At 39.7% G+C, this 27,533-nt stretch overlaps 1 long non-coding RNA gene across 5 annotated transcripts; it reads right to left on the bottom strand.

Annotated features, from left to right (window-relative positions):
* Positions 1-6,973: 6,973 nt before the first annotated feature.
* LOC102151138 lies at positions 6,974-27,059 on the bottom strand. Of its 5 annotated transcripts, none has more exons than XR_005384139.1 (9): positions 26,588-27,059; positions 22,599-22,723; positions 21,534-21,633; positions 20,891-21,035; positions 19,082-19,177; positions 18,552-18,732; positions 16,286-16,418; positions 11,371-11,544; positions 6,974-8,270 (listed from the first exon to the last, which is right to left on the bottom strand). It is a non-coding gene; the product is annotated as an uncharacterized LOC102151138 (long non-coding RNA). The 5 variants fall into 5 exon arrangements; XR_005384140.1 differs by lacking the exon at positions 16,286-16,418 and adding an exon at positions 18,032-18,177 and having other exon boundaries at positions 18,552-18,699; XR_005384138.1 differs by having other exon boundaries at positions 18,552-18,699.
* Between the last annotated feature and the right edge of the window lie 474 nt (positions 27,060-27,533).

The raw sequence follows: 27,533 nt of genomic DNA, 5'->3' as shown, positions 1-27,533 counted from the left end.
CCATCTGCCACTCTGATTAATCTGACCAACAAAGGATGGAATCAAATTCACTTAATTTGTCTTATATAGTATTTAATGAAAAATGTTTTTGGGATGCCTGGGTTGCTCAGTGGTTGAGCAGTGACCTTTGGCTCAGGTCATGATCCCGGGGTCCTGGGGTCGAGTTCCACATCAGGTTCCCTGTAGGGAGCCTGCTTCTCCCTCTGCCTATGTCTCTGCCTCTCTCTCTCTGTGTCTCTCATGAATAAATAAAAATCTTAAAAAAAAAAAAGAAAGTAACTGTTTTCAACAGGACTCCACTCTGTCAATAGGACTTCATGGCAGCAGGATGAGGCCAACCTGCAATATTGATCAATCATGACTTCAAGGGTCCCAGATTCAACAAGCTGAACAAACCCCATGAAATCATCAAGATCAACCTTGGAAACCCAGATAGCTTTCCCCTTTACTTACCACATTGGCTTTTCTCCTCAGCCCAAGGCATTAATCCAGGTAGAGCAGATGTGCAGTGATTGCACAGACCTCACCTTGCCTGCAAGGTGGAAGCCTATGGCAACTCTGTCATCCATGACAACATCAGCCAGTGAGTTGTGTTGACCTGAATGACTTCTAGGGTCAGTGTGGTAATGGTGAACACTTCAGGTGAAGTCAGGGTCAAAATTTGTGTTACCTTTTTTAATTGGATGACTCTCATCATAGAGGAAACTGCCTGAAGGCTGAGCATAAATAACAGGTCAGTTTCCCTTCAGGAGGGCTCTCCTCAATAATCTTTTGGTAGACTCGTTGGAAGAGATGTCCACATTCATCTGAAATGAAAGCTCCATAATTTACTGGTGGCATTTTCTTAAGCATCTGAGGGTCTCTTATGACCTCCCCTTAAACTCCCACAGCTATGATGCATGCCACCATGTTCTCAGTACGGAGGCAAGTTAATGATGGCTTCCATATATGATATCCCTGGAAATAAAGTATTTTTTACAGTTTTGGGGACTCTCAGTTGGTTTTCTATCAATTTGGAGGTATGGGTGGACAGTCTGTTGGCTGACTGGTTGGCCTTAGGTTCCCCCTTTGGTTCAAATAATTGAGTTTAGTATTGTTTTCAGGAGAAACTGTCTGATGGCTGTGAATCCAACTTGTTCTGTGTGTCCCTGTCACCAGCCATATGTCATTTGTCTATCTCTTAGAATGATGGGTCAATGGCTGTGGGAATGGGGGTTGGAAATACATCAGGAAATGGTGCCAGGTGTTTTGTGTGGGAAGTACAGAAAAGTACTGCTGTGCCTGGCTGTTTCTGATAGAATTCTAAGTAGAGTCAAGAGAAACGATGATCAAATTGTGGAGATGGAGGTCACAGCAGTCACTTCCATTTAGGGAGCTTGCAACAGCTGGGGAGACCTACACCAGGTGGTCTTTAGAAACAAAGGTTCCAGGGCATTTCTGAAGGACACTGATCATTAACATCCCTCTTCCCCTGTACCTCCCAGGATATATAAGTTGTTCCCCATCAGGTTTTCAGGTGGCTGGTCAATTTACACCTCCACAAAATTGGTGCATTCCATCTCATGAAATATAACTTTACCTTTATTTCATGTATTCCCCTACAGTTTCTCTGGAAAAGAAAGAGGGAAAACAGGCAAGGACATTTTTATAAAATGTAAGGGGAACTATCAGGGATTCCTCTTTGAGCTGTGTGGGATCCCTGCAGAGGGACTTGCAAGCAAGTAGTCATGATACTTTCATTTACAGTCTAAAGCTGTATAAATCCAATGAGAGAATCTGGATGGCTGGACCAGAATTAAGTCTGAATTCCTTATCCTTCATTTTGGCTGGGATGCTCTCTAGGATCAAACCAAGCAGGCTAGCTGAGGTTGCCATTAAGGGAAAGAACCCATACTTAGGCACCAAACTGTCTCACTAAGGTATGTGGATGTTGAGTCAGATAAATTATTTATTTAGAAATCTATAAAGTTGTGTTGAGATATAATTCACATATCACACGATTCACCCATTTAAGATGTACAATTCACTGGTTCTTAGTATATTCACAAATATGTACAACCATCACCATAATCAATTTTAGAACAATTTCATCACCTTAAAAAATAAATCCTATATTCTCTAGGTAGCACCAATTCTCAAGCCAGCCCCATCCATCTCAATTACCAGCTGTAAACAACTATTGGTATGCTTTCTGTCTTTATAGGTTTATATATTCTGAATATTTTAAGTATGTATAATCATATAAGATGTAGTCTTTTGCAAATAGCTTCTTTCATTTAGTATCATGTTTTTAAGGTTCAACCGTGTCATAGCATGTATTAGTATTTTATTCCTTTTTATGGCCAAACAATCCATTATATGGATATACCACATTTTGTTTAGCCCTTCATTAGTTGATGGATACTAGGGCTGTTTCCATCTTTGACTACTCTGAATAATGCTGCTATAAACACTCATGTAAAAGTTTTTGTGTGGACATAGGTTTTCATTTGGGGGTATATATATGAGAGTAATTGCTGATCATATGGAAGCTCTGTTTAATCTTTGTGAAACTGCTAGAATGTTTTCTAGAGTGGTGGCATCATTCTATATTCCCATTAGCAGTATATGAGGGTTATAATTTCTCCACATTCTCCCCAACACTTGTTACTGACTTTTTGATTCTAGCCACCCTTACGGGAATGAAGTGGCGTCCCATTGTAGTTTTGATTTGCATTCTTTTAACGCAATGACACATTACATGGAGCATCTTTTCATGTGCTATTGGCCATTTGTGTATCTTCCTTAAAGACATGTCTTTATTCTTTTGCATGTTGTTATCCAGTTGAATTGTCTATGTCTCCTTTTATTTCTTTTTTTAAAAAGGTTTTAATTAATTAATTAATTAATTAATTAATTAATTAATTTTAGACAGAGAGAGAGTGGGAGGAAGGGGCAGATGTGGAGGGAAGGGAGAGAATCTCAAGCCAAATCCACGCTGAGAATGGAGACCAGTGTAGGACTCAATTTCACGACCCTGAGATCATGAACTGAGCTGAAACCAAGAGTCAGATGCTTAATCTACTGAGCCATCCTGGTGGCCTATATTTCTTATTTCCGTCAGTTTTGTGTTATTTTTTTTGGTGCTGTGTTGTTAGAAGCATGTATGTTTATAATTATTATATCTTCCTGATGGACTGGCCTTTTTTTTATTGTAAAATGTCCTTTATCTCTAATAGCTTTTTTTTTTGGTTTTTGTTTTAAAATCTATTTTGTCTTATAGTAGTATAGCCATATCATCTTTTTTGCGGTTGCTGTTTGCATGGGACTTTGTTTTCTATCCTTTCACTTTCAATCTCTCAGTGTCTTTGAAACTAAAGTATGTCTCTTGAAGACAGCATATATTTGGATCACATGTTTTAATTCAATCTGACAGTCTCTGTCTTTCGACTGGATTACTTAATCCATTCACATTTAATGTTATTTTCAATGACAGTTGAATTAATGTCTGCAATTTTACTTTTTATGGGGATCCCTGGGTGGCGCAGCGGTTTAGCCTCACCTTTGGCCTGGGGCGTGACCCTGGATACCCGGGATCGAATCCCACGTTGGTCTCCTGGTGCATGGAGCCCGCTTCCCCCTCTGCCTATGTCTCTGCCTCTCTCTCTCTCTCTCTGTGTGACTATCATAAATAATAAAAAAAAAAAATTACTTTTTATGTCTTTCTTGTCTTTTTTGTTCCTCTTTTCTGTATTAATGCTTTTTTTTTTTGCATTAAGTGACTATTTCTAATATAGCATTTTAATTTCTTTAATTATTTTCTTCACTCTATATTTTTGAGCTATTTTCTTAGTGGGTGCTCTAGAGCTTACCATATATATCTCAGTTATCAGACTCAGCTTCAGATTTACACTAACATTTCAAGTGAGACATAGAAATATTATTCCTTTCCTCTTTTTGTCATATTATTGCTATACATAAAATCTATTTTCTTTTTTCTTCCTTTTTTTGTAGTATTATTTTTATACATATTAAATCTGTAAGTGTTACAGGCACAAAAAGTCACAGTGTTATAATTATTACTTTAAATAATTTTGTATTTCAAAGAAGCCAAGAGAAGAAAAGAGAGTGAGTTTATATTTATAGTTTTCATTATATTAATCTTTTATTTATTATTTCTGGTTCTCTTTATTTGTCCTTCTGGATTTGACTTACCACTTGGAATCATTTCCTTAGCCCAGTACAGGTTAGTTCATATTCATCTCCTTTGTGTTATTGCAATTATATTACATGTCTATATGTTATAGTCCCAACAGTGTATTATATACATATTTTTTATACAATTGATTTTTAAATAAGAGAAGAAAGGAGGATATGTATTTATATAGCCTTATATTATTTCATAGTTACCTTAACCAATGCTTGTTGATTTTTTGGGTGTGATAGTCTAATTACTGTCTGAGGTCACTTTAGCCTGAATAACTTCCTTTAGTATTCCATGTAAGGCAGATCTGCTAGCAACAGACTCTGTTATTGTTCTTCTGGGAATGTCTTCATTTTGCTTTAACTTTTTAAGGATAGCTTTGCTGGATATAAGATTCTTGGTTGACAGTTTTCTTTTTTTTTTTTTTTTTTTTGGGTGCATGAACACTTGGAATGTGTTATCCTACTACCTTTCTATTTCCATTATTTTTGCTGATAAGTCCATTGTGAATGTTATTTGGATTCCCTCTTAAATATGAGTTGTTTTTCTCTTACTACTTTCAAGAGTTTATCTTGATTTTTGACTTTCAGCCTTTTTACTATGATGAGTCTGCTTATGGATCTCATCATGTTTATCCTACTTGGAGTTTGTTGAACTTCTTGGATGAGTAAATTAATGTTTTTCATTACATTTATGTTTTAGGCTATTATTTCTTCAAATATTTTTCTGCCACTTTTTTCTCCTTCTTTTCCTTCTAATATTTCCATTATGTATATATAAGTGCACTTTATAATGTCTTGCATTTCTCTCTTCCTTTTTCTTTATTCTTATTTAAATCTATTTTTTAGAATGCATATTCTCTATTACTCTATCTTCAAGTTTGCTAATTCTTTTGCCATTCAAATATTCTTTTGAGTCCTTTTACGAATTTTCAATTTCTGTTATTGTGCTTTTCACTTTCAGAATTTCCATTTGACTCTTTTTTTTATATCTCCTTATTGATAGTCTTTATCTGATGAGACATTGTCCATTATCATTATACCTTCATTTCTTTAATATCGTTTTCTTTTAGACTATTGAACATATTTATAATCACTCTATATATTAAATTTGATTATCTGATTACTGTCACAGTTTATGTTGCCTGCCTTTTCCCCAGTGTACAGGTCATACTATAATGTTTTTTTGGAAGTCTTGTAACTTTGTGTTGGAAACTGGGAATTTTAAATAATACTTTGTACAACTCTTGATATTGGTAGCCCCCTCCTGACCTTGTCATTTTTTAGTGATTGCCCAAATTATTTTTGTGGACTTTACTTCTCCTGAGGTATTATCCCTCTGATATTGTTCCTTATCGAGTTCAACCTCACGTATACCCACAGTCACTCTGAGTTGGTAGTGGTTTTGGCAGAGTTGTCTTTGAGAGTCTCCTCCCTTGACCACACTCAGCTGTTAAGCTCTACTAGTTGCTGGATGAGTGCTCTATTATTTTTAACAAGTTTTGTATACCTTGACTATTAGCCCATTATACAGTGGCTTTGGTGATAAAAGCACAACAATATCAAAATGCAAATGATCCAGAGAACTAAAAACATGACTCAGTTTAATTTTAACTACCAGAATGGTGTGGCTGGATTCTGCTGATCACACTGGAAAAGTAACATCATAAACCAAAAAGTGTCAATGGCAATGAGGTTCCACCTGGATCCCTGAGAGTCAGTTAAGGGTCTAATGTAGTTGATCTTCCAGAAATGAGTATGTGCCATATCCTGTGTAATGTTGCTCCCCTCACCATAAAACAATTAGGTCAACTTTTGGGATGAGACAAAAGTCTTTTGTGCAGTGATGACTCTATTTCAAAAAACATGAGGCTCTTTTTTTTTTCTACTCTATAAGATGGTGGATATGTTGCCATGTCTAGTTTGATGATGAATCCAGGCAGCCGTATTGATAATCTGGGTAGTACAGACTTAATCAGTAACTTGATTTCTGTTGGTTTCATCTGAGGATAGGCCCTTGCATAGCATCTACATGAGTGACCCAGATGGTTCCATTAGCAGCATGATTTGTTTTCACATTTCACGGCCCTAAATAAGAGTATTTTTAATCTGCCAGTCTGCAGTTTCCAAGTGACAGACCAAATAATTAGGCCATTGGCTCCAGTGTAAGAGCCAGTAACAATAAAACATAGTTTATCAAGGAGAATAGTGGCCAGAATTGTGAGAATGTCCTTTGGTTATTATGCCCACTGACCAGAGCAAGTATGTGCGTTTTTGGTTTTGCATAGCTGTCATTGAGGCTGGACAGCTGTAGCAGCTCAGTGGGGACAAATGGGCATCAACTTAGCTCATCTATTTGTGAACCAGGCCCATGCCCAAGGGTTCCATTGACCATCAACTTTGCTTCGGGCAATGGAGTGAGGCATAAAATTTCTGTCAATAAGATAACTACCATTTTTTCTTTTTAGATATGACCATGAGGCTATGAATTTCTGCCTATGATAGTTGCAAATTTTCTTCCTTGTATAAAATATATAAGTGGGTATCTCTATAACTATTGCTTGAGAGAAGTCAATACCTTTTGTCCCCACCAGAATGAATCTTAGTGTTGTTGTAGACCTGAGGCTGACAGCCAGATTGGTGAGGAAGTTCCCCTTTCTAGAGAAGGGTTAGCAATAACTAGGGCACTATTCAGCTGATTGTCTTTGAATTTGCTTCTTGAGATCTGGCCTACAACTGTTGGGTTGGAAGGTTAGAAACATTTCCTCCTTATTAATAGGCAATAAAGTAGAGGACTACTTATTGCCTGGTTAACCATACAGTTTGTCAATACATTGGCCATCTTATACTGGGCAAACAATAAAGAACCTCATGTTCTTTGAGGCAGAGTTGCCACTGCACACCAGACTTCTGACTTTGCCAAAAGTCGACCCAGTTGCCATACAGTGAGGGAGGCAACATTGTACATTGTTTACTGATTTCCATGAACTTCCCTCAATTCTCATCAATTTTGCATAAGGCCCTTTTCCTTTCTCTTACAGAAAGTCATATGCCTGGCAGCATCCAATCTTTGCTGATAAAACAGTCAAATACTGTGAGGGGTCTGAGATTTCACCCTATTTTCAAACTACGAAAGTAGTCTGTTTATTATCATTTGCTCAGTACCACAGAATTAGTGGCCTAAAACAAGACACATTTATTTTTCATAGATTCTGTGGGTCACAGCTTAGGCATAGCTTAACTGAATCTCTTGCAAGGCTACAATCAAGATATTACCAGTACTGTATTCTTATCTGAAGCTTGGCTAGAAAAACATCTGTTTCCAAGTTCTAATGATTTTTCACAGCATTCAGTTTCCTACAAGCTGTAGGGCCCCAATTCTTGCTAGTTCTCAGCTGGAGGCTACCTTCAGTTTCTTGCTACATGGATCTTCTCAATATGGCCATTTTCTTCCTCAAAGCCAGCAAGGGGGAGAGTTTTCTTGTAAGACAGACATTATAGATATATGTAATATGATTACGTACACATAATCACATATATCCATGTCACTTTTTCTATATTTTATTAGTTAAAAGCAATACCCATCCTCAAGGGAAGAGGACATGACAGGGCATTGATATGAGGAGATGGGGACCTTGAGGACCATGTTGGAGTCTATCTGTCAGAGTCTCCCATAGTTTCAAGGATGCTGGTGGAAGACATGAGACCCTTGGGTCAGAGACAGGACTTTTCACAGTAAGAATGGTAGCCCAAGTATCAGCATTTGTGCTGGTCCTCTGAGTCTCAATTCCCAAAGGACAATGTAAAGAGGGCCAGATAATATCTGTACATATAGTGGAGTGGGTTACAGGAGAGGAACCCTGGAGCTCAGAAGCCTGAATCTTTTTTTTTTTAAAGGAAATAAGCATGCCTGATGACCTGTGCCCTGAAGGGAGATACTACCTCTGTCCTCCAAGACTGTTCACTCTGCAAACATCCTTGAAAAGATAGTCTAAAACAAATGCAATGTCTGCTTGGAAGATGTGCAGAAGCATCTGGAGATGGAGAATTATCTTTCAATGGGCAGATCTTGACTCTGAGAAGCATATCTAGGTACAATAGAAAAATATAAACATATATCAATAACTCTAATGAATAGTTAAGTGTGAAAAGGGACATTCAATGTGGTAGGGAGCTCAGAGGGAGGCAAAGGTATTTCTAACTCTAGGGATTAGACAATCCATTACATAATTTATGTTGCATTTTTAAAAAAGATTTTATTAACTTATTCACTAGAGCCAGAGAGACATATCAGAGACATAGGCAGAGGGAGAAGCAGGCTCCTTGCAGGGAGCCCAATGCAGAACCCCAGGATCATGCCCTAGCCGAAGGCAGATGCTCAACCACTGAGCTACCCAGGCATCCCAAATTTATGTTGGATTTTAAAGCAGTTCTAAGATTTCAGCTAGTGAGGGAAAATGGAAAGAAAAGAATATATAGAAGCAGCAGGAAGAGCAAAGGCACAGAAGAGAGAAGCCCTCTGTAGTTTTTTTATGTTGGACAATTTCATTTGGCTTAACTGAGTGTGAGAGAAGGGCAGTGGTATGGTGAAAAGCCTGGAAGTGTAAAATGAGGTTGGCTAACGATGGGCTTTAAGTATCTATTTAGGTGCCATCAAAGTGTCCTGAGTGAATAAGTGTGAAAGGAATAATTTATTCAATATCGTGCTGTAGGAATTGCAATCTCAAGGTAGTGGAATGACTTCAAGGTGCAAAAAGATTTGAAACAGAATTCCTAAAGAAAATACTATTGTGATTGGTACAGGCCAGAAGGTGATGAGAGTCTAAGGTGGCTCTTTGGCAGTGGGAAGGAAAAGGTACAGTTGGATGTACACTTTTTTCACTTGTAGAATCAGCTGGACTTGGTAGCTCATTGCTCCTGTAATGCAACAAAAAGGGATGAGCCAAGAAGTAACCCAAGTACCTGCAAGGCTAGTGGCACCAAGAGGAGAAATACAGAAGATATAAGAAGGTATAGATAACGAGGAGAAGATGATACTTTTGATTTGGGATAAAAAAGAAACCCTTTGAAAATGGACCTATTTGAAGAGCAATGTGATCTCTTGATGCACTTAGAGATACTTCACTGGTGCAATGAAAACTATATGCAAAGAAAAGTTTAAAGCAGTGAAGCACAAATTCAGAGTCATCTTATTAAGCATAGGTGGTAATAATTAGGAGAATTTCTTTCATTTGGCCGCCATCATGCTTAAGGAAAAGAATAATAAATTCAAATTAGGATTGGTTAAAAACTGGACAATTTCCATACCTCTAAGATGGAAAATTTTGCCTACATATTATAGCTTATTCAAGTAGGCAGGAGGTAATTTTTAAAAGCTGAAGGCTTATGATTGAAGGTGTAGGTCTTTATTTTTAAACTCAGTGACTCCATGAGATAGGCATACATAAGCTTTTCTTATTGAGGGAGAGTTATGTGTTTCTACGTACTTGAACTTGACTGGGGAAGGGTAAGAGGAAAGGATTTCTCTGCTGAGCATTTAGTGTAGCCCGGATTCAATCCACACACTATTGTCCATTCAAGATCATCCTCCTTTCAGAGCATGTATTCACCAGGAAGCACTACATTAATTTTTGTTCCCACTATGACGTTTTAGGTTTTGCTTCACAGAGTCAACTTTCACGTTTGTTTTCTGTTCAAGGAATACAAACTCATAATTAAAGTGGCTGTCATTTAGGGGCACCTGGCTCTAGGCTGGCTCAGTCAGTAGAGTCCACGACGCTTGGGGTTGTAAGTTCAAGCTCCATGTTGCGTGTAAGAGATTACTTAAAAAAAATAAAGTAGCTGTCATTAAATACATCTAGATGCTTGGGCTCACAAGATAAGAGGGAAGGCGTGAAAAGGGAAAGACAGAGGAACAGAGAGACCTTGGAGTGCCTTCTTTCTCATTCCACATTTTAGAGGTCAATAAGATAAGTTTATTAAATGAAAGAAGGAAGCAGTCACCTGTTAAGCGTCCTTTATATGCTTCATTCTTTACTCTGACATACAGCTCCATTTATTCTTATTCTCATTTTACAGATTAGTAGACTAAGACTCAGGAACGAAATAACCTGCCTCCAACCGGAAAGCTGAATTTTAGTTAGGTAAGGTTGACCGTTCTGTCTCATTCTTGCTATGACACCATGAGCTTTTTACAAAGTAGCTAAACAATTTGTGTCACCAAACATGGTTTGAAGTGACATCGTTGGAAGAAAAGTTCAGAGATACACACAACGTAGTGCCTTTTTTCAGAAAACCTTAACTGTCATTAGGTAGAACATAAGCCAATCCTGGTCTGATACTTGAGCTTGATTAGAAAGTATTTTTGAGTCATCTGGAGTCTTTATCTTGGATTTAAAGGCTTTTTCTACATCATGTTGGAGCTTCATCCATCCAAATGCCTTCTGATTTCCCCTTAGCTCAGATGACTGCAGTGGCTTTTTTCTTGTCTCAGGAACAGTTTCTAGACACTTGGGCTATTTATCTTCTCAGTATGCCCCTTTCCTCCACAGTATGACATGTCACTTTTTTTTTTTTTAAAAGATTGTATTTATTCATGAAAGACACAGAGACACATGTCCCTGACATATCACTTCTTTCAACTGTCTAGCTGATCTATACAATACATTCATATAGTAGAATCAAGAAACATAGCAAATGGGATGCCTGAGTGACTCAGTGGTTGAGCGTCTGCTTTGGGCTCAGGGTATGATCATGGGGTCCTGGGATTGAGTCTCATATCAGGCTCCCTGCTGGGAGATTGCATCTCTTGCCTATGTATCTACCTCTCTCTCTCTCTGTCTCTCATGAGTAAATACATAAAATCTTTAAAAAAAAGAAAGAAATACATCAGTTATCTATTCCACTATTGAATGGACTTTTCAGTTGTTTCCATTTGAAACCATTATAAATGAAACTACACAAATATTCTTGTTGTGGAGATAGCTGGACTGCCAACATTAAGAAGGGGCTAGATAAATAACCCTAAATTATTTAGGGTTACTTCATTGCTCAAATATAGACTGATAACAATAATAAGCTCCCCCTCCATTTTAACCACAATAGCATAAATTCCTTTCTATCTGTTTCATGTTCTTGTTGCAAGCATAGGCTGAAAACATCACCTAAGAAGATTCACAAAATGGTTACCTTATTGTTTTCCATATTTTTTGGGGCAAATTTGATCTGTATTCATTCAGTCTTGAATTTGGCTGTATAAATGACCACACATGATGCCATCTACTCTCTCATCAATATGTTACAGATAGGGAAATACCAAGGTTGAGGGCTAAGGAGTTTTCTCAGGAACATGGAATTAACAGTCTGGAAGTTGGAAAGAGAAAAATTATCTTATATCTTTGTTTCAGACAGTTTCATAAAAAAATGTAACCTTCAATCGTGTTTTCATTGTAGGAACATAAGCTTTATCCTAAGACTAGTCTGCAGAGGTCTTAACATGAATTGTAAAGACGTCACATTTCTGAAGAATAAAGATTTGCTTTTTGGAAAAGTTATTCTATGACATTCGAAGGCATGTAACATTCGGAAGCAGAAAATAGCTGGTGATATCAATTAAAAGGAAGAAAAGCAAGATACTATCACATTGTGATTTGAGAAAATGAATCGCACAATTCTTGATACTGGAGAGTAGTCATACCCATGTGTCTGTAATGGTTATTTCTTGATTTTGCTATATGATGAGTTTTATAGGTAAGCAAGACCTAGAACATACATTTGTGTTTGTTTTTTTTTAAGATTTTATTATTCATTCATTCATTCATTCATTCATGAGACAGAGAGAGAGAGAGGCAGAGATATAAGCAGAGGGAGAAAGAGGATCCCCATGGGGAGCCTGATGCAGAACCTGATCCCAGGACCCCAGGATCAAGACCTGAGCCAAAGGCAGATGCTCAACCACTGAGCCACCCAGGTGTCTCCAGTTGTTTGTTTTTATACAGGAAAGTTAGTGATATTTGTCATTATAGTTTTCCAATAGTTTCTCTTATGTTTTTTAGGTAAATATCATCTATAAATAATAAATTCAGGGGTTGGTCCTTCCAATACAATGGTCAACAATGATGATGGTGAGGATATTCTTGTTTTGTTCCTGACTTTAATGTAATTGTTTTAGTTAAAACAATTAGTGTTTAGTGTTTCCACATGAAGCGTGATTGACACCTTTCTTTGACAATAGCTCTCATGGTGATATTTAATTTTTTTCATTTCCATCATTTCTCAGATATTCTATAATTTCAGTCTAGATTCTTGTCTTGACTCAATTTGTTTAATAGAGAGTTACAAGTGTTCAGATGATTGGGGGTTTTGCTTTGTTTTGTTTTATAGTGAATTTTATTTCTCAGTTCTCTTATATTATGTCTTGCTCTTTGTATTTCTTTCTTTTTTTTTAAAGATTTTATTTATTTCATTTTGTTTGCTATTTTATTCGTTTCTTTTTTTAAAGATATATTTATCTTTATTTGAGAGAGTCTTTTAAGCAGATGCCATGCTAAGTGCAGAGCCTGATGTGGGACTCAATCTCACAACCCTGAGATCACCACCTGAGCCAAACCCCAGAGTTGGATGCTTAACTGACCCAGGCGCTCGTACTTTGTTTCTTTCTTTCTTTTTTTTTTTTTTGTACTTTGTTTCTTTTTAAAATATTTGTTTATTTTTTATGATTTTATTTATTTATTTGAGAGAGAAAGAGAGAGAGAATACAAGCAGGGAGGAGGGGCAGGGGAAGAGGGAGAAGCCAATTCCTTACTGAGCCAAGAGCCAAGGCGGGGTTCCATCCCAGGACCCTGGGATCATGACCAGAGCCAAAGGCAGATGCTTTACCAACTGAGCCATCTGGGCACCCCTCTTTGTTTCTTATAATAAGTTTAAAAGTTTTAAATTGTGTTCTAGCAATTATTTTAATAATAATAATTTTAAAAGAGTATCTATCATTATTTAATAGCAATAACCTTAAAAGAGTATCCCTACTGTGAACAGTTGAAATTACTTCTGTAAAGTAAAAATGGTATATATTTAAGGTATATAACACGATGATTTGATATACATATACGTAGTGAAATGATGACTACAGTCCAGCTATTTAACATATCTTACGTAGTTACCTTTTTTAGTGCATAAGGAGTGAGTCTACCCTTTTAGCATATTTCTAGAGTTCTTAAGTAATCATTCCTGTACATGAGATCTGTAAACTTATTCATCTTACATAACTGCAGCTTGTACTTTTGACCGACATGTCTCCATTTGCCCCTCCCCTGCCCTGGTAATAAATATTCTACTCTACTTCTATGAGGTGTTTTTTTTTTTTTTCTTTTGTTTTGTTTTGAGATTCCATAAGTACGTGAGTATTTGTCTTTCTGTGTCTGCTTATCTCACTTAGCATAATGTCCTCAAGTTTCATCTATGTTGCAAATGGAAGGATTTCCTTATTTCTCATGGTTGAATAATGTTCTGTGTGTGTATGTGTGTGTATCCCTTCCTCCCTTGACCTAATTTTAATTGATATTTTTAATGATTATATCTCTAAATGTCCTTATTTCTTTGTATTTCATAGATCAGGTTTAAATGGCCTCATTTGACCCCAGGCTACTAAACTAACTTTTTTTTTAAAGAAGAAATCAACATAATTGTGTTATTTCTTACTTTCCCCTTCCCATTTCAATTTTTGTTAATCATGTAATTTCCATACTGTTAGAATTTTAAATGATAAGAGTGTGTTCTTTAATGCATAATTCTTACATTTGTTCAAATCCTAGACACACCAGTAGTTTCAATGTTCCTCATCAGTCTTTAGGTAGAATGACTGCATTTACCTCTTGGTCACCTGAAGTTAGTTCTCCAGTAGTATCTTATTTATTTATTTATTTATTTATTTATTTATTTATTTATTTATTTATTATTTATTTATTTTATTTTTAAAAAAGATTATTTACTTTAGAGAGAGAGATAAATTGAGAGAAAGAGAGAAAAAGAGAGAGAGAACAGTAGCAAGGGAGGGGCAGAGGGAGAGGAAGTGAAGATTCCCCTGCTCAGCGGGGAATCCTGTGGTGGGGCTCAATCTTATGAACACAAGATCATGACCTGAGCCAAAATCGAGAGTCAGATGCTTTGCTTACCTGACTGAGCCACCCAGATGCCCCTTTAGTGGTTTTGTAATGAGAGCTCTTGGGATCTAAAATCTGTTTCTTGTACGTGGAAAAGTGTTTGTTGCCCTTATACTTGAAAGTTGGTTTATCTGAGTACAAGACTCTTTAGTTGTACCTTCTTTCCTTAAGGATCTTTTGGGTTTTGGGTGCTGTTCTCTTATCTTCTAGTATTGGATCTTCCTGTACTCTGAGACTGGCTTTATTTTTTCTTCTTCATAAATGACTTGATATTTTCTTGGATCCCTAAATTATTCTTTCTCTATCTTTGAAGCTTAGGGAGTTTTATGGGATATTTTCAAAGAGAATATGTAAATATTGCCATAATTTTTCCTTGGATTGCATGTTTTTACATTGTACAGATTCAAGTCTTATATTTTTGGAAACTTTTCCTGAATTTTAGCTTTCTTTTTTTCTGTGTTACTAACTTTCCTTATTTTCCTCAGAGACAAACTTTATGCAAATCTGATGTTTTCTAGTATGTTTTACTTGGAAACTATTTTCTCTCTAATATTTTGAAACTATTTCCATCTTAATTTGTTTACCTTTTCTTTTTTATATTTTCTATAGTGTTTATTTCCTTTTATATTACTTACAATTTGAACTTCATTTCTCTACTGCTTTTTTGCCCTATTTTTTCCCCTTAGGTCTTCAAGCTTATGTGTCGATTAATGTTAGTTCTTTGTATCATCTTTGATCTTTGCATCTTATTTAAGCTCTTGTAGGGTCAATTCATTCATTACATTTTCAAAATTTATGATAATGTGTTTTCTGATAGTTTTCATTTACTTTATGGCAATTTTTTGAGGGCATATTATTTTAGTTGGCATTTCTTCTCCTTTTTCTTACACTTTTTTTTTTTTTTTGGTATTTTGTGCTAGTTCATTTTTTAGAAAGAGCTCCTCCTCCCCTTCCTCCAATTCCTCCTCCTCCTTCTTTTAAATAAAGCACATTTTTCTTGGATCAGCTATAGGGAAGAGAAACCATGTGTCACTCCTGCAGGAATTCTACTTGTTCTTGTAGATTATTCCTTTGAACTTTTTCGTTTATTTCACCCAGGCCAGCTGAGATTATTAGCAAAAGACTACTCCCCATACAGATATTCCCTTATTTTTCATGCTGTATGACTAGCCTTCTTCCAGCATAATAGGCTACTCCAAAGCTAGCAGCTTCAAATAATCATTTATTATTATCGTGAGTGTTTTGGACCTACGCTCATTCATAAATCTGTGACTGGTTGCTGGTTGGCTAATTTAGGTGAGGCTGGGGATGGCTTTGCTCTCTCTCTATTTTATCCACCTTCTGAGACCAGCATGCTAGTCTGCATTTGTCCTTCTTGTAGCAGTGGCAGAGGTGTAAGAGGAAATACACAGGATTCTTGAGAACTTGTCTTGGAATTGGCACATCAGATTTACCTTATCCTATTGGCCAAAACAAATCAATATACTTGAGTCAAGATTCAGAGGAAACAGACTGTGTCTCCTTAGTGACAGGAACTGAAAAGTCACTTGAAAATGAGTGTGGATACAAGGCTGCAGAACTGGAGTCATTCACACAATTTATCACATTTATCAAATACAGAATGCTTTCTGGGGATCCCTGAGTGGCGCAGCGGTTTGGCGCCTGCCTTTGGCCCAGGGCGTGATCCTGGAGACCTGGGATCGAATCCCACGTCGGGCTCCTGGTGCATGGAGCCTGCTTCTCCCTCTGCCTATGTCTCTGCCTCTCTTTCTCTCTCTGTGACTATCATAAATAAATAAAACTTAAAAAAAAAAATTAAAAAAAAAGGAATGCTTTCTGCAAATTATAGCTTATTTGTTTAATTCTCTGTTCATCCCCCATATTCCCTGCTTTTCATGACTTTGTGTTAATTGATCCAATGAATTTCCCACTGCCAGTACATGTACCTGTTCCTGTAGTTTCAAACAAAGTGAGGCAGGCAGACTTCAAAGACGGCCCCCTTCACTCTCACCTCCTGGTGTTCACACTCTTGTATAAACCTGTGCACTGAGTGTGGGCTGGATGTGTAGCAGCTTGCATCTATGGAAAAATAAATGGATGCAATTCCAAGATCAGGTTATAAAAACTATGTCTGTCATCCTGCTCACACACTTTCTCTTTCTCCAGTTATTCTTGCTTGCTTGCGTTGATGAAGCATGCTGCCATGTTGTGAGCTGCTTATGGAGAGGCCTACATGGCAAGGAACTGAGAGAGGCCTCCAGCTAACATCCAGCAAATAACTGAGGCCCTCAACCTAAAACCCTCAACCACATAAGTGAACTTGGAAGTGGACCACAGTTGAGACTTCAGATGACTGCAGGCCTGGCCAATACTTTGCTTTCAGCTTCTGAGGTGTCTTGAAGTAGAGAAATCCATGAAGCCATGCCCAAATTCTGACCTACAGAAACTGTGAGGCAGTAAATGATGATCATTAAAGCCACCAAGTTTTGAGGTAATATGTTACGCAGTAATTGCTAACTGATACACATGGATTGTTGGTTTAACCTTTCAGCTGTGCCATCTGCTTTAGAGAGGTGTGCCCTATCGACTTTGCTTGAGATCTGCAGTCAGTATTCACTCTTAATAGCTTGACCTTCATGGCATTTGGCATCTCTTCTGGTATACATTGCAGGTTGCTGTTTATTATTTATTTAAATAAATTATTTAGCGTTACAGTAACATTTTATCAAAGAAAAAGTTTAAAATTGTGGTCTTTATACTTTTCATCCTATGTCTTGCTTTTGGGTGATTTTTTTCCCGTTATAAAAATGTAAGTACATGAATTGTGCATTTCATTTCCAAATACTTCCAGAAAGCTGTTGCTTTAGACCCATGGTACGATGTGTGAGGAACTTAATGGACCCCAGCCCAGGGACAGAAGCCACCCTTTGCTGGCTCTCCTTTGACCTAGCATCTTCCTTCTCTTCTCTCATCTTCTATGTTTAACCCAAGACGTGGTCTGCATGGTTCCAGCATTAGATTGCCTGTGAGTTTACCTTAGTTCTGCCACTTACGATGACATGACTATAGGAAAATTAGCCTCTCTACGTCTCATTTCCCTAATCTCTAAATGCCTTATAGTATTGAGAACTAGCCTTGATAGCAATGTGAGGCTGACAAAATAAAATAATTATGCCAAGTGTTTAATACAGTACCTACCAGGTGATAAGCCCTCAATAAATGCTAACTTTGTAAAACATATATTTATTGAATACTTACTGATTGGCTGAGGTTGTGCTAGGTTATGAGGATACCAATATGAGTGTAATGTGGTTCCTTTTTCTCAAAGAAATCAGTCTTGTGAGTGAAATGGTAATTAATAGTTGGATAATATTATTGTTTATAAACACTGTCATGTACTTTACTAATCTGATCCTAATAAACTCACCTATGAGATATTATTCTTAAATTCCTGCTTTGGTTTCCTGCCTGGTATCCCAGTTACTCTAGGATTCGATGATGCTTTATATCAAAAGGATAGCCAAATAAAATGGTCTGTCTACCCATCTTCCCTTCTGAAAACCATTTACACTATTCTCTTAATATATGCATATATTTTACAAAGTTGTGGGGATGAAGCTTCTGGAACCAGGAGAACCATTTAGATGAACCAGTTAGCTAGGAAGAATGAAGAAAATTGCTGCTGTTGTTACCTCTTCTGGCCTCTGATTGGCCAGAGCCGGTTGTTCAACCTCGGGAACCCATTCCATTTGGCTGCAAGACCTGCTCCAAAACTAGATCCCAGATTGGTTCCCTGAGGGTCATCTGATAACCAGTGTTTGCTTCTCTCTGGATCTCCCTACATATGAGTGTTGGTCAGAGGAGGGCAGTAGAATGGAAAGGCAAGTGAGGAGATGGTAAGAAGCCAGCCAAAATTAGATGTGGTTACAGTGGGGAGGCAAAGAGTGGAGGGATTATTCACTGCAACTTCATGAGGAATCAGAGGGAGATACAATTCTCAAGGGCTTGGTACACAGACGAGAAGGCAAACTCCTCCCCTATGGACCTGTTCAGTTTGCCTGGCGGAAATATTTTAGGAAATAAAACTGTTTAGACCCCCGCCCTGCCCAAACCCAAAAATGTAAACCATGCCTCCCCGCTGTGTAGACCACAGAGTAAAACTCTTCAGCCCAAACAAACAACAAACAAAACACAACACAAAAGCAAAAATACCAGTTTTGTCTACTTCCATCACGTGGGTATGACCAACGGGGAGAGTGTCAAGCAGGAGGCCTGGTGGATCTGTAGGAGGTTCTGGCCGAGGCTGGGAGATCAGGTGCCCGTGGCGCATTTTTGCTGGTGCTAATCTGTGATGCCTTCGCTGTTGTCAAGCGTATTTCATTAGTGTTTTTCCCTTATTAAATATGAAAATCATGTCAAAGGTAAATGTCAAGGGGCTATGAAATTACCCTTCTTATCTTCCGTACATTTATCAGTTGATAAATGGAAAGACACTGCTGCCAAAATAACTGAATGAATAATTTATAAATGACTGATGCATCTTGTATGTTGTTTCGGGCACAAAACAGTAGGACATCAATAATCAAAAGAAGTTGGATTAATTTAGCAGTATTTTGCTGGTGACGTTTTTATCTAAATGCTGCCGTGTAGATCTTGGTGGCCACAGCACCTCGCTTCTGTCAGTTTGGTCCTTATCCACTTGGGGGTACACGGGTAGGAGGGGAGGGGGCCCCCTTTTTTACCTCAGAGCTCCTTCTCCCTTCTTTGATAGTAAATACTGGGATTTGGTCTGGGCCTCTGTCTCTCTCTCTCTGTGGGTCTTTCTGTAGTACTTATACCTGGAATGTAAAAAAAATAAAAATAAAAAATCTTGTTTTAAGAAGGAGTTGCAAATCTACCCTGAATCCTCCCCTTGCCCAGGGGTTCCCCCTGACCCCAAAACCTAATTTACATTAAGGCAGTGTTATCTTTGAGATGTTAGTCTCTTTAGATGACTTTCTTAAATGCCTTCAAAATTCGAGGACACTGCCGTCTTCGTCACCCTAAAAAGCTCTTGACTGAGTTGGTAGGAATGGGGTGGGGGGGGGGTGGGCACAGAACAGAGCTCAATTCTCTTGCTGGCCAGGGTTTAGGCTCCTGCCAACTGCCAACCAGAAAGAAGATCTGGAAGCTTCACCTCCCTGCAGCAGTAAACTCAACTGCAAGTCTTCCTGGAAAACACAAAAACAAAAGAAAAAAAAAAACCAGAAAAACCCAAACCAAAATGCAGCCACAGGAAAATTCTGCGGAGAAAATGTGCTTGGATTTGGAGATGTCAACCTGGATCCAACCCCCCCCCGGATGTGACACCCCACAGAAGGTCACACCGCCTCTTACTTCGGGAGCTGCGCTAACAAAGGGGGAAGGGGCCATAAGATTAGCATCCTGATTAATTCTGACAGCAGTCTTGAAGGGTGGCCACTTTATTATTATTATTATTTTTAAAATTTACCCTGTGGCTTTACGCACCCAACCTCGGATCTGCTTTTTGTCATCCCATTGTCACAACGGCCTTGCCTCGGGTCCCCAGGCCCCACTGCCTGTTAACAAGAGCAGCTTCCGCAGAGCCAGAGCGACATCTATCCCAACGCTGGTAACTTGGGGGGCTCTGCACCCCCGGCCCCTCGGCCAGGGTGCATTGGCGCAGCAGGGATCCCAGACCTGGGGGCGGGAGTGGGGGTGCAGAGGGGGGTGCTCCTGGGCTGGGCGCAGCAGAGATCCCAGACCTGGGGGTGGGGGTGGGGGTGCAGAGGGGGGTGCTCTTGGGCTGGGCACAGTAGAGATCCCAGACCTGGGGGCAGGGGTAGAAGGGGTACTGTGTGCTCCCAGGCTGGGCGCAGTAGATATCCCAGACCTGGGGGCGAGGGTGGGGGTGCAGACAGGGGTGCTCCCGGTTGGGCACAGCAGAGATCCCAGACCTGGGGGTGGGGTTGGGGGGGTCCTGGGTGCTCCCAGGCTGGGCGCAGCAGAGATCCCAGACGTGGGGGGCGAGGGTGGGGGTGCAGACAGGGGTGCTCCCGGTTGGGCACAGGAGAGATCCCAGACCTAGGGGCAGGGGTGGGGGTTCCTGGGTGCTCCCGGTTGGGCACAGCAGAGATCCCAGACCTGGGGGTGGGATTGGGGGGGTCCTGGGTGCTCCCAGGCTGGGCGCAGCAGAGATCCCAAACCTGGGGGCGGAGGTTGGGGTGCAGAGGGAGGTGCTCCAGGGCTGGGCCCTGCAGAGATCCCAGACCTAGGGGCAGGCGTGAGGGTTTCTGGGTGCTCCCGGGCTGAGCACAGCTGAGATCCCAGACCTGGGGGCGGGGATGGGGGGGGTTCCTGGGTGCTCCCAGGCTGCGCAGGTTAGCAGCAGCTCAGGCCGGTAGCGAACCTGCTGGGGACACTGCAGGCGGGGATGAAAAGTGGTGCCCTCCCTCCCGGGCCGGAGCTGCGGTGCAGAATTGGCCCAGTCCCTGGAACTTCACAGACAGTGCAGCAGAAGGCACTGGCTCTCTCGTTTGGGCATTTATTACCTGGAGCAAAATGTGCAGAGAGGGTTGATAATGAAGTACTTGACTAATTCAGTGTGATCCAGCTGGCTCAGCCAGAGGGGCTGGCTGCCGAGGGAGGCAGGCCGGGATGCTAAAGAACTCACTGCTAGCCATGTTCCCTTGGCACCTGGGAAGCCAAAACAAAGGAGTGCAGAGATCAAAAAGCAGAGAGGTATCAATAATAAAGAAGGAGAGGAGACCGGGAGGGGGAAGGGGTGGGAGTGGGGGGGCCTTCGCTTGTTTTTTAAGAAACTTCCCTTTCTTTCTCTTTTCTCTTCCGAATTAATAGCTTTCCACTCTCTGGATCTCTTTGCATTCTATATCAGAGTGAGTTTTTTGGTAACAGACCCCAGGTCTGTCTGTTTTTTTTTTTTTGTTTGTTTGTTTTGTTTCTTTATTTCTTTTCCTTTTAAACCTTGCATATTTGCCAGTGAATTCTAGCCAAACAAAAAGAGACAGATTCACTTGCACACACACAGAGAAATCTATAAAGTGCTTCTGGTGGAGATGGAGGTGTGCTTTCGGCCAACAGCGCTGTGACTAGGAAACTAATGTGTCCAGAGGACGTCTTTCTCTCTGGCTTCGTGGAAGCCAGCTGCCTTATGGTGTTCTCGTCCTTCAGTACCTGCTAATGGCCCATGCGAAGTTCCGCCTCTGATCGCCATCTCTTGCAATAAATAATGGATCTTGCATGTTCAAATGTGCTTAAACACTTTGAGGACCATCTGGTTACAAAGACAATAAATAAAATACTGGATGACTGACTTTAGTGCTGTATGTATCGTAATTATCTTTTAAAAATAGACACGGCACTCATCCTGGCTTCCAAGTATGAGTCATAACCATCCTGTGGGGCTTGCTGTCTTTCACACTCAGGAAAAAAAGGGGCTCCCTAGACCGTCAGAAACAAATGTGACAGATGAGCTCCTGTGGGGTGAAGAATAAGGTGAGAGAAAGGGGAAGCACTTCTACTAAATGTGAGCTTGATTTATAAGACCATTCAAGCCACGGGTTTACTCTTAACAAGTAGCAGCAAAGTCAAGGTTTCTGGGGATAGTCTTTACCCCGAAACTGCAAGGTGTGCTTTTAGGAAACACAGCAAGGTGTGAGGTCTGCTTGCTAGTCTTCTTTTTTTTCTTAGTTTGTACCATCTTCATTTTACCTTTCTTGGGAAGCCCTCATGCTGTCTTTCCTTTGCCCTAGGCAGAAATGCTTCTTTAATCTTACTAAAGTATAAATGACTTCTAGTAGTTAAAGAATTAAATCTCTCTCACCCTTTTAAAAAAAAGTAAATATGTATATTTTCAAAGATTTCATTTAATAAATAATTTATTATTAATTATTATTATTTATTTCTATATTATTTATTAAGAGAGAGAGAGAGCAAGCACAAATGGTGGGCAGGGAGGGACAAAGGGAGAGGGAGAAGCAGACTCGCCACTGAGCAGGGATCCCAATGATGGGCTCTCTCCCAGGACCCTGAGATCATGACCTGAGCCGAAGGCAGACACTTAACCAACTGAGCCACCCAGGACCTCATCCTTGGACTATTTTTATTCAAAGAATCAAATGATCAAATACAAGAGATGAAACTATGGCTTTTGAAGTATTAAACTTTAGGGTAGAGATCTTTTGTGCATGGCTGAAGACCCTCATTTTCCCCCAAACATCACACAGGTTGGGCAGTTACCTGTATAATCCACATGTAAGGACCAGTTCATACTCCATCACTCTTGAAATTTGGTGTTATGCAGATTTTTTGTGGTACTGAGCACATGACAGTTATATTGACTGTTCTGGCCTTTCCATTTTGTTCTGAGGAAAAAACCAGCAGGAAGTAAAATATTTGCTTTGATTTTTAAAACTTTAGAGTAGCACATAAACATATATATATATATATATATATATATATATATATATTTTTTTTTTTTTTTTTATCAGGGCTTGAAATCACCTTTTATTTAAGAAGAGCAGAGACCCGTTCAAGCCAGATCATGAAGCTTTGTAAGGAAGGAGCCAGTGTAAGGAAATGGTTGCCATGGACTCTAAGATTCAGAGCTATAATATGGCTGAGTCTTACATGGACTTAAGTGAGACAGTGATTCTCGATCTGAGTCGCACGGCATTATGATTCATCACTCAAGTGCTCTGTTATTAAAATGACTCAGCTATGCTTCACATGTCTGCTCATCCAGAGTTTCTGCTCTCTCATAATTTTGGCTCTTGGTAGGCCCAGACAACCTCTATATCCCAATGCCCTTATTTTCAATCCTCAAGAGGGAATTGGATCATACCAGTTCATTATGAGGCCCCAGGACAATGGGTTTTGTACAGCCTCTGGTTGGGTCCCTCTGGGTCAGGTGCTTATTCTTCATCTACTTAACATTGGCCAAAGGTGGGTAGGGCTACATAGGACCAAAAGTAGACCAGTGGTGGCCACAGGCCAGAGGTATCCTTTGGGATCAGTTGGCAGACATCCTGACGATCATTCCACCAAGTGTAAATGAAAATTGTATTCAACATTTACTCATGTATGAAATATATTCTTCTTTATTGGGTGCTGGGCTATGCAATTGTTGCAAATTCTACATATTTTGACATATTCTACAGATTGTTACATATTCTATATATTGCTTTGGTCAATTGAATTATTACACAGTCAACATTGGGTATTTATTACTCTTGATTAAGAGTCTTTATTTTGTGAACTTTCTTATGCCACTCAAGTACATTCAGGCAAATGATTCATCTGGTAGCAACTTTAAGGGGTAATGGGACTTGCCTTCAAGATGTATCATCCATTCTTTATATAAGCTTCTGTGTAATTCATTTCACTTTATATACTTCTAGTCACCAAATAATAGTCCACTCATATTTGTAATGAACTAGTTTAGGCAGAGTCTGGCTTTTAACCTTCACCTTTGCATAAAAAATTAGATCCAGTGAGATAAAATGTTTTGTGAAGAGTTTCCACAGGGTAGTGTCAAACCAGCTTTTGTGTCACATCAAAGCAGCAACTGGCTGCCTTTGCAGGATGCTTTGAACGAGTACACCTTTCCGGAAATTTGCTCTTTGTTCTACAGTCTCTTTGAGAACAGAAGTCCAACAGAAGTCCAGTTTAGGAAAGTGGCATGGAACCCATCTACTCAGATAGGTCAAACATTGTTTAGGGGGATGGGAGGAAGCCTGTGGATGTGGAGGGTCTGGATGACACACAAATTAAGTTGGTAGCACTTACGGCTCTATCTCCAAGTATCACATCTAGTCATGGGTCAGGAAAATGACACCAGGCAGCCAAAAGGTGGTAATGTGGTAGCTGAAGGGCTGGGTAGACTACGGCAAAGGAGCACCTAGAAGGGAGCACTCTCTCAGAGAGAGAGAGAGAGAGAGAGAGTACAAGCAGTGGGAGTGGCAGGCAGAAAGAGAAGCAGACTCCCCACTGAGCAAGAAGACCGATGTGGGACTTGATCCCAGGACCCCAGGATCATGAATTTGGATAGAAACCAAAAGCAAGAGCCAAAGTCCATTAGAATAGGTGTCCAGGAGACAGGAAGGATATGGGCTTAGGGAAGCTTCCTAAGGGAACCCCATTACTGGACTGTAGCATGACTGGGCAATGTGTGGGGGTGACAGTAGAGTTCACATATGGTCTGGAGGAGCATATTTCAAGTAAGCTTGATGAGAAGAAAACCACTGTATCAAACCCTCTGATTTAGGAAGTATGTATGTGTGTGTGTATGTGTGTGTGTGTGTGTGAGTATAGAACCTTCCTGTTCAGTCAGCGATAATAGTGGCTAGTCAAGTTGATATCCAGGATAGAAGACATCTATTAATATTAACCTAGGCCATGGTTTAATGATGCAGCGAATAGCTACCTGGGGTTAGAATGGCAGACTGTGCATGATTGGTTACAACCCTGTGGATATTTATATTAACATATGGCACGTTCCTGTTATGTATATACATCTTCACTCATTATTGCAGCTAATGGATTCTATCATGCCAGATCCAAGAACTGTAGTGTGGAAAAGGGGCCGTCCTGTGAAGAACTCAAGAAGACTTGTTTGTGTTGGAATACTGGTGGGAAACATGGATGGAACACTCAAAGGAATAACTGAAGTGAACTTAATAAAGGGACTATTTAGGGGCAACTGGGTGGTTGAGCATCTGCCTTTGGTTCAGGGCGTGATTCCAGGGTCCTGGGATCAAGTCCCTCATCAGGCTCCCTTGCAAGGAGCCTACTTCTCCCTCTATGTCTCTGCCTCTCTCTCTGTGTCTCTCATGAATAAATAAATAAATGAAATCTTAAATAAATAAAAAAATAATAAAGGGACTGTTTAGAGAAGTGTGGGGCAGTTAAGAGAACCTATAAGAAATGATTAAGCATCCAGAGTCTAGCACCAGAGAAAGTCATTACCACACCTGCACTAAAGGGGTGAGGAGAGAGGGCAGCATTACCAGAACATGAGGAGAACAGGAGGCATGGAAGGGGCTGCCTGTGGAGGCACTACTGTCAAAGTTGTGACCCTAAGGGAAGGAGTGGGGCCACACCCTGCATCTACCCATCTCTCTTTCCTTCCTCTTTCTAAGATTCCTCTGGTCCCTCCCATTGACCAAACCCACCCAGAAGCCAGAGGCCAAGGAAAGTCATAGATATCATCTACAGAGGTGAGCCACCTTGGGCATAGAACAGGGCAAAGAGGGGTGAAGTATGAGTATGGTGGGGCACATGGAGAATTACGGCCATAATATTTTTACTTGGTCTTACTTAGGGAAAAGTGAGCTGGATGCAGGTAAATCTCTCTAGTACATTCCTAGGCTAATTGACCGAACAAATTAAAGTTACTCTTAATGGGAAAACTATGCTTAGAGTATCAGAAAGTAGATAGACAGGCCTGGTTATTTCATTCTAATTAGATCTAAGCAACTTTGACGGACTATTTCTTAAATTATGAAGTAAAGAGGTAGAATCCTTTAGAGATGAAAATTAAGTGAGCAGCAGTAATTTTTCTTGTTACTTGGTAAGTTTAGCATTATTTAATGTTACCTGGGTCCTCCCCAACTGTCACCCTTAGTGATTTATACTCAAAGATTTGCCTTAAACATGTCTCTTGAGAGCATTTCATTTTTGCCATGGAAGGAATAGTTTGTCTTTAATGAACTGATGAGATTGGAAAAGAAGCTTTGTCCTGGGCTGAGTTGCCACAGGAGGCTGGTCATCTGTCCCCTCTTTTTAGATTGTCTGCGCATGTTGTGATTAGCATAGTGGTTGATGGGATATCAGCTCTTTGGTGAGATGATGTGTGAGTCTGGGATTATGGCAATTCATGATACTTAGTTCTAGGACAACTGGCAATCTGTGAAGCACCCTTGGAAAGAGCCCAGTTCAATCTGAAGCAGAGATCATGGACTTAATGGTTGGAGTACATTTTTTTTTATTTGTTATTATTATTTTTAATACATTTATTTTTTATTGGTGTTCAATTTGCCAATGTATAGAATAACACCCAGTGCTCATCCCATCAAGTGTCCCCCTCAGTCACCCAGTCACCCGGTTGGAGTACATTTTATAAATGAGTGTATGTCTTAGTGACATTTAACCCTAAATAAAATATGCTACCTAGAACACATATGTTCATAGGGTTCTGTTTGAGCAACACACTTTTACCGAGCACTTACTCTATGCCAAAAAGTTCCAGGAAAGACAGTATAACAGTGTCTCAGAGGATTTCTTTCTACAACAGAGAAAGCAAACCCTTGGCTTGCAGACACATTCAGTGAGTTGAAGTCTGTATATTCTTAGAAGAGCAGTCTGTGGTGACAAAACAGCTTCTGGCCATTCAAACCATGGGGCTTAGATGGAGTTTTATTTTCTGTCCTCTTGAAGTCATCAACCCTTGGTGGAGCCTGTTTAGAGGCAGTGCTTTGTAATTCTTGATGAATGTCCAATAGTAATTATAAGGTTATTGTATTTGATGATAACAGCAATGGTAATAGCAGTAATAAGAAAACAATAGTCTTCAGTATCTGTGCCTGTGCAATAATAGTGTTTGTGGTGCCAGGTAAGTGGGGTCTAGCACCAAATGAGTCAGGCAGCTCATCTACTCCTTCCCTACCAGTACTTTTTCCAGGATGCCATCACGTCCTGAAAAGAAGACAGAGGCACTATGTAGAAGACCCTCTATGACATCACAGACCACCTCGTTTCCTGCTTTAGTCTTAAGACCCAGCCTGACATAATCTAGGATCTCATATATTTGTGCATATTTCTAAACAAAAGGTACAAAATCTCCAGTGCTTCCATAATAGAAGAAAACAAGTGTATTCAACATCCCTCAAAATCCTTTCTCAAGTGCTCTCTTTTCCTTGGGAGTCAGTAGGATACACTACCTGCTTGTAACAAATCTTTGCTCATTGACCATCTGTGCCAAAATGGGATTTGATGTCAGGGATATCTCCCCAAAAGTTCTATTAAAAGGGTGTTAACTTGTGTCTGTACAATTCCTGTCTTGCAGGATTTTGTTCACAAGTACCCTCCATCCTGAGGTGGGCACATTCCCAGTAGGAAAAAAGACCACAATTAATAGATCTTCACAAAAATCAAACTCAGTCTTTGGTTTTGAAC

This window comes from Canis lupus, chromosome 35 (assembly GCF_011100685.1).
Source record: "Canis lupus familiaris isolate Mischka breed German Shepherd chromosome 35, alternate assembly UU_Cfam_GSD_1.0, whole genome shotgun sequence".
Classification (NCBI taxonomy): domain Eukaryota; kingdom Metazoa; phylum Chordata; class Mammalia; order Carnivora; family Canidae; genus Canis; species Canis lupus.
Note: the sequence above shows the minus strand (reverse complement) of the source record. Positions and strands in the feature narration are given on the sequence as shown.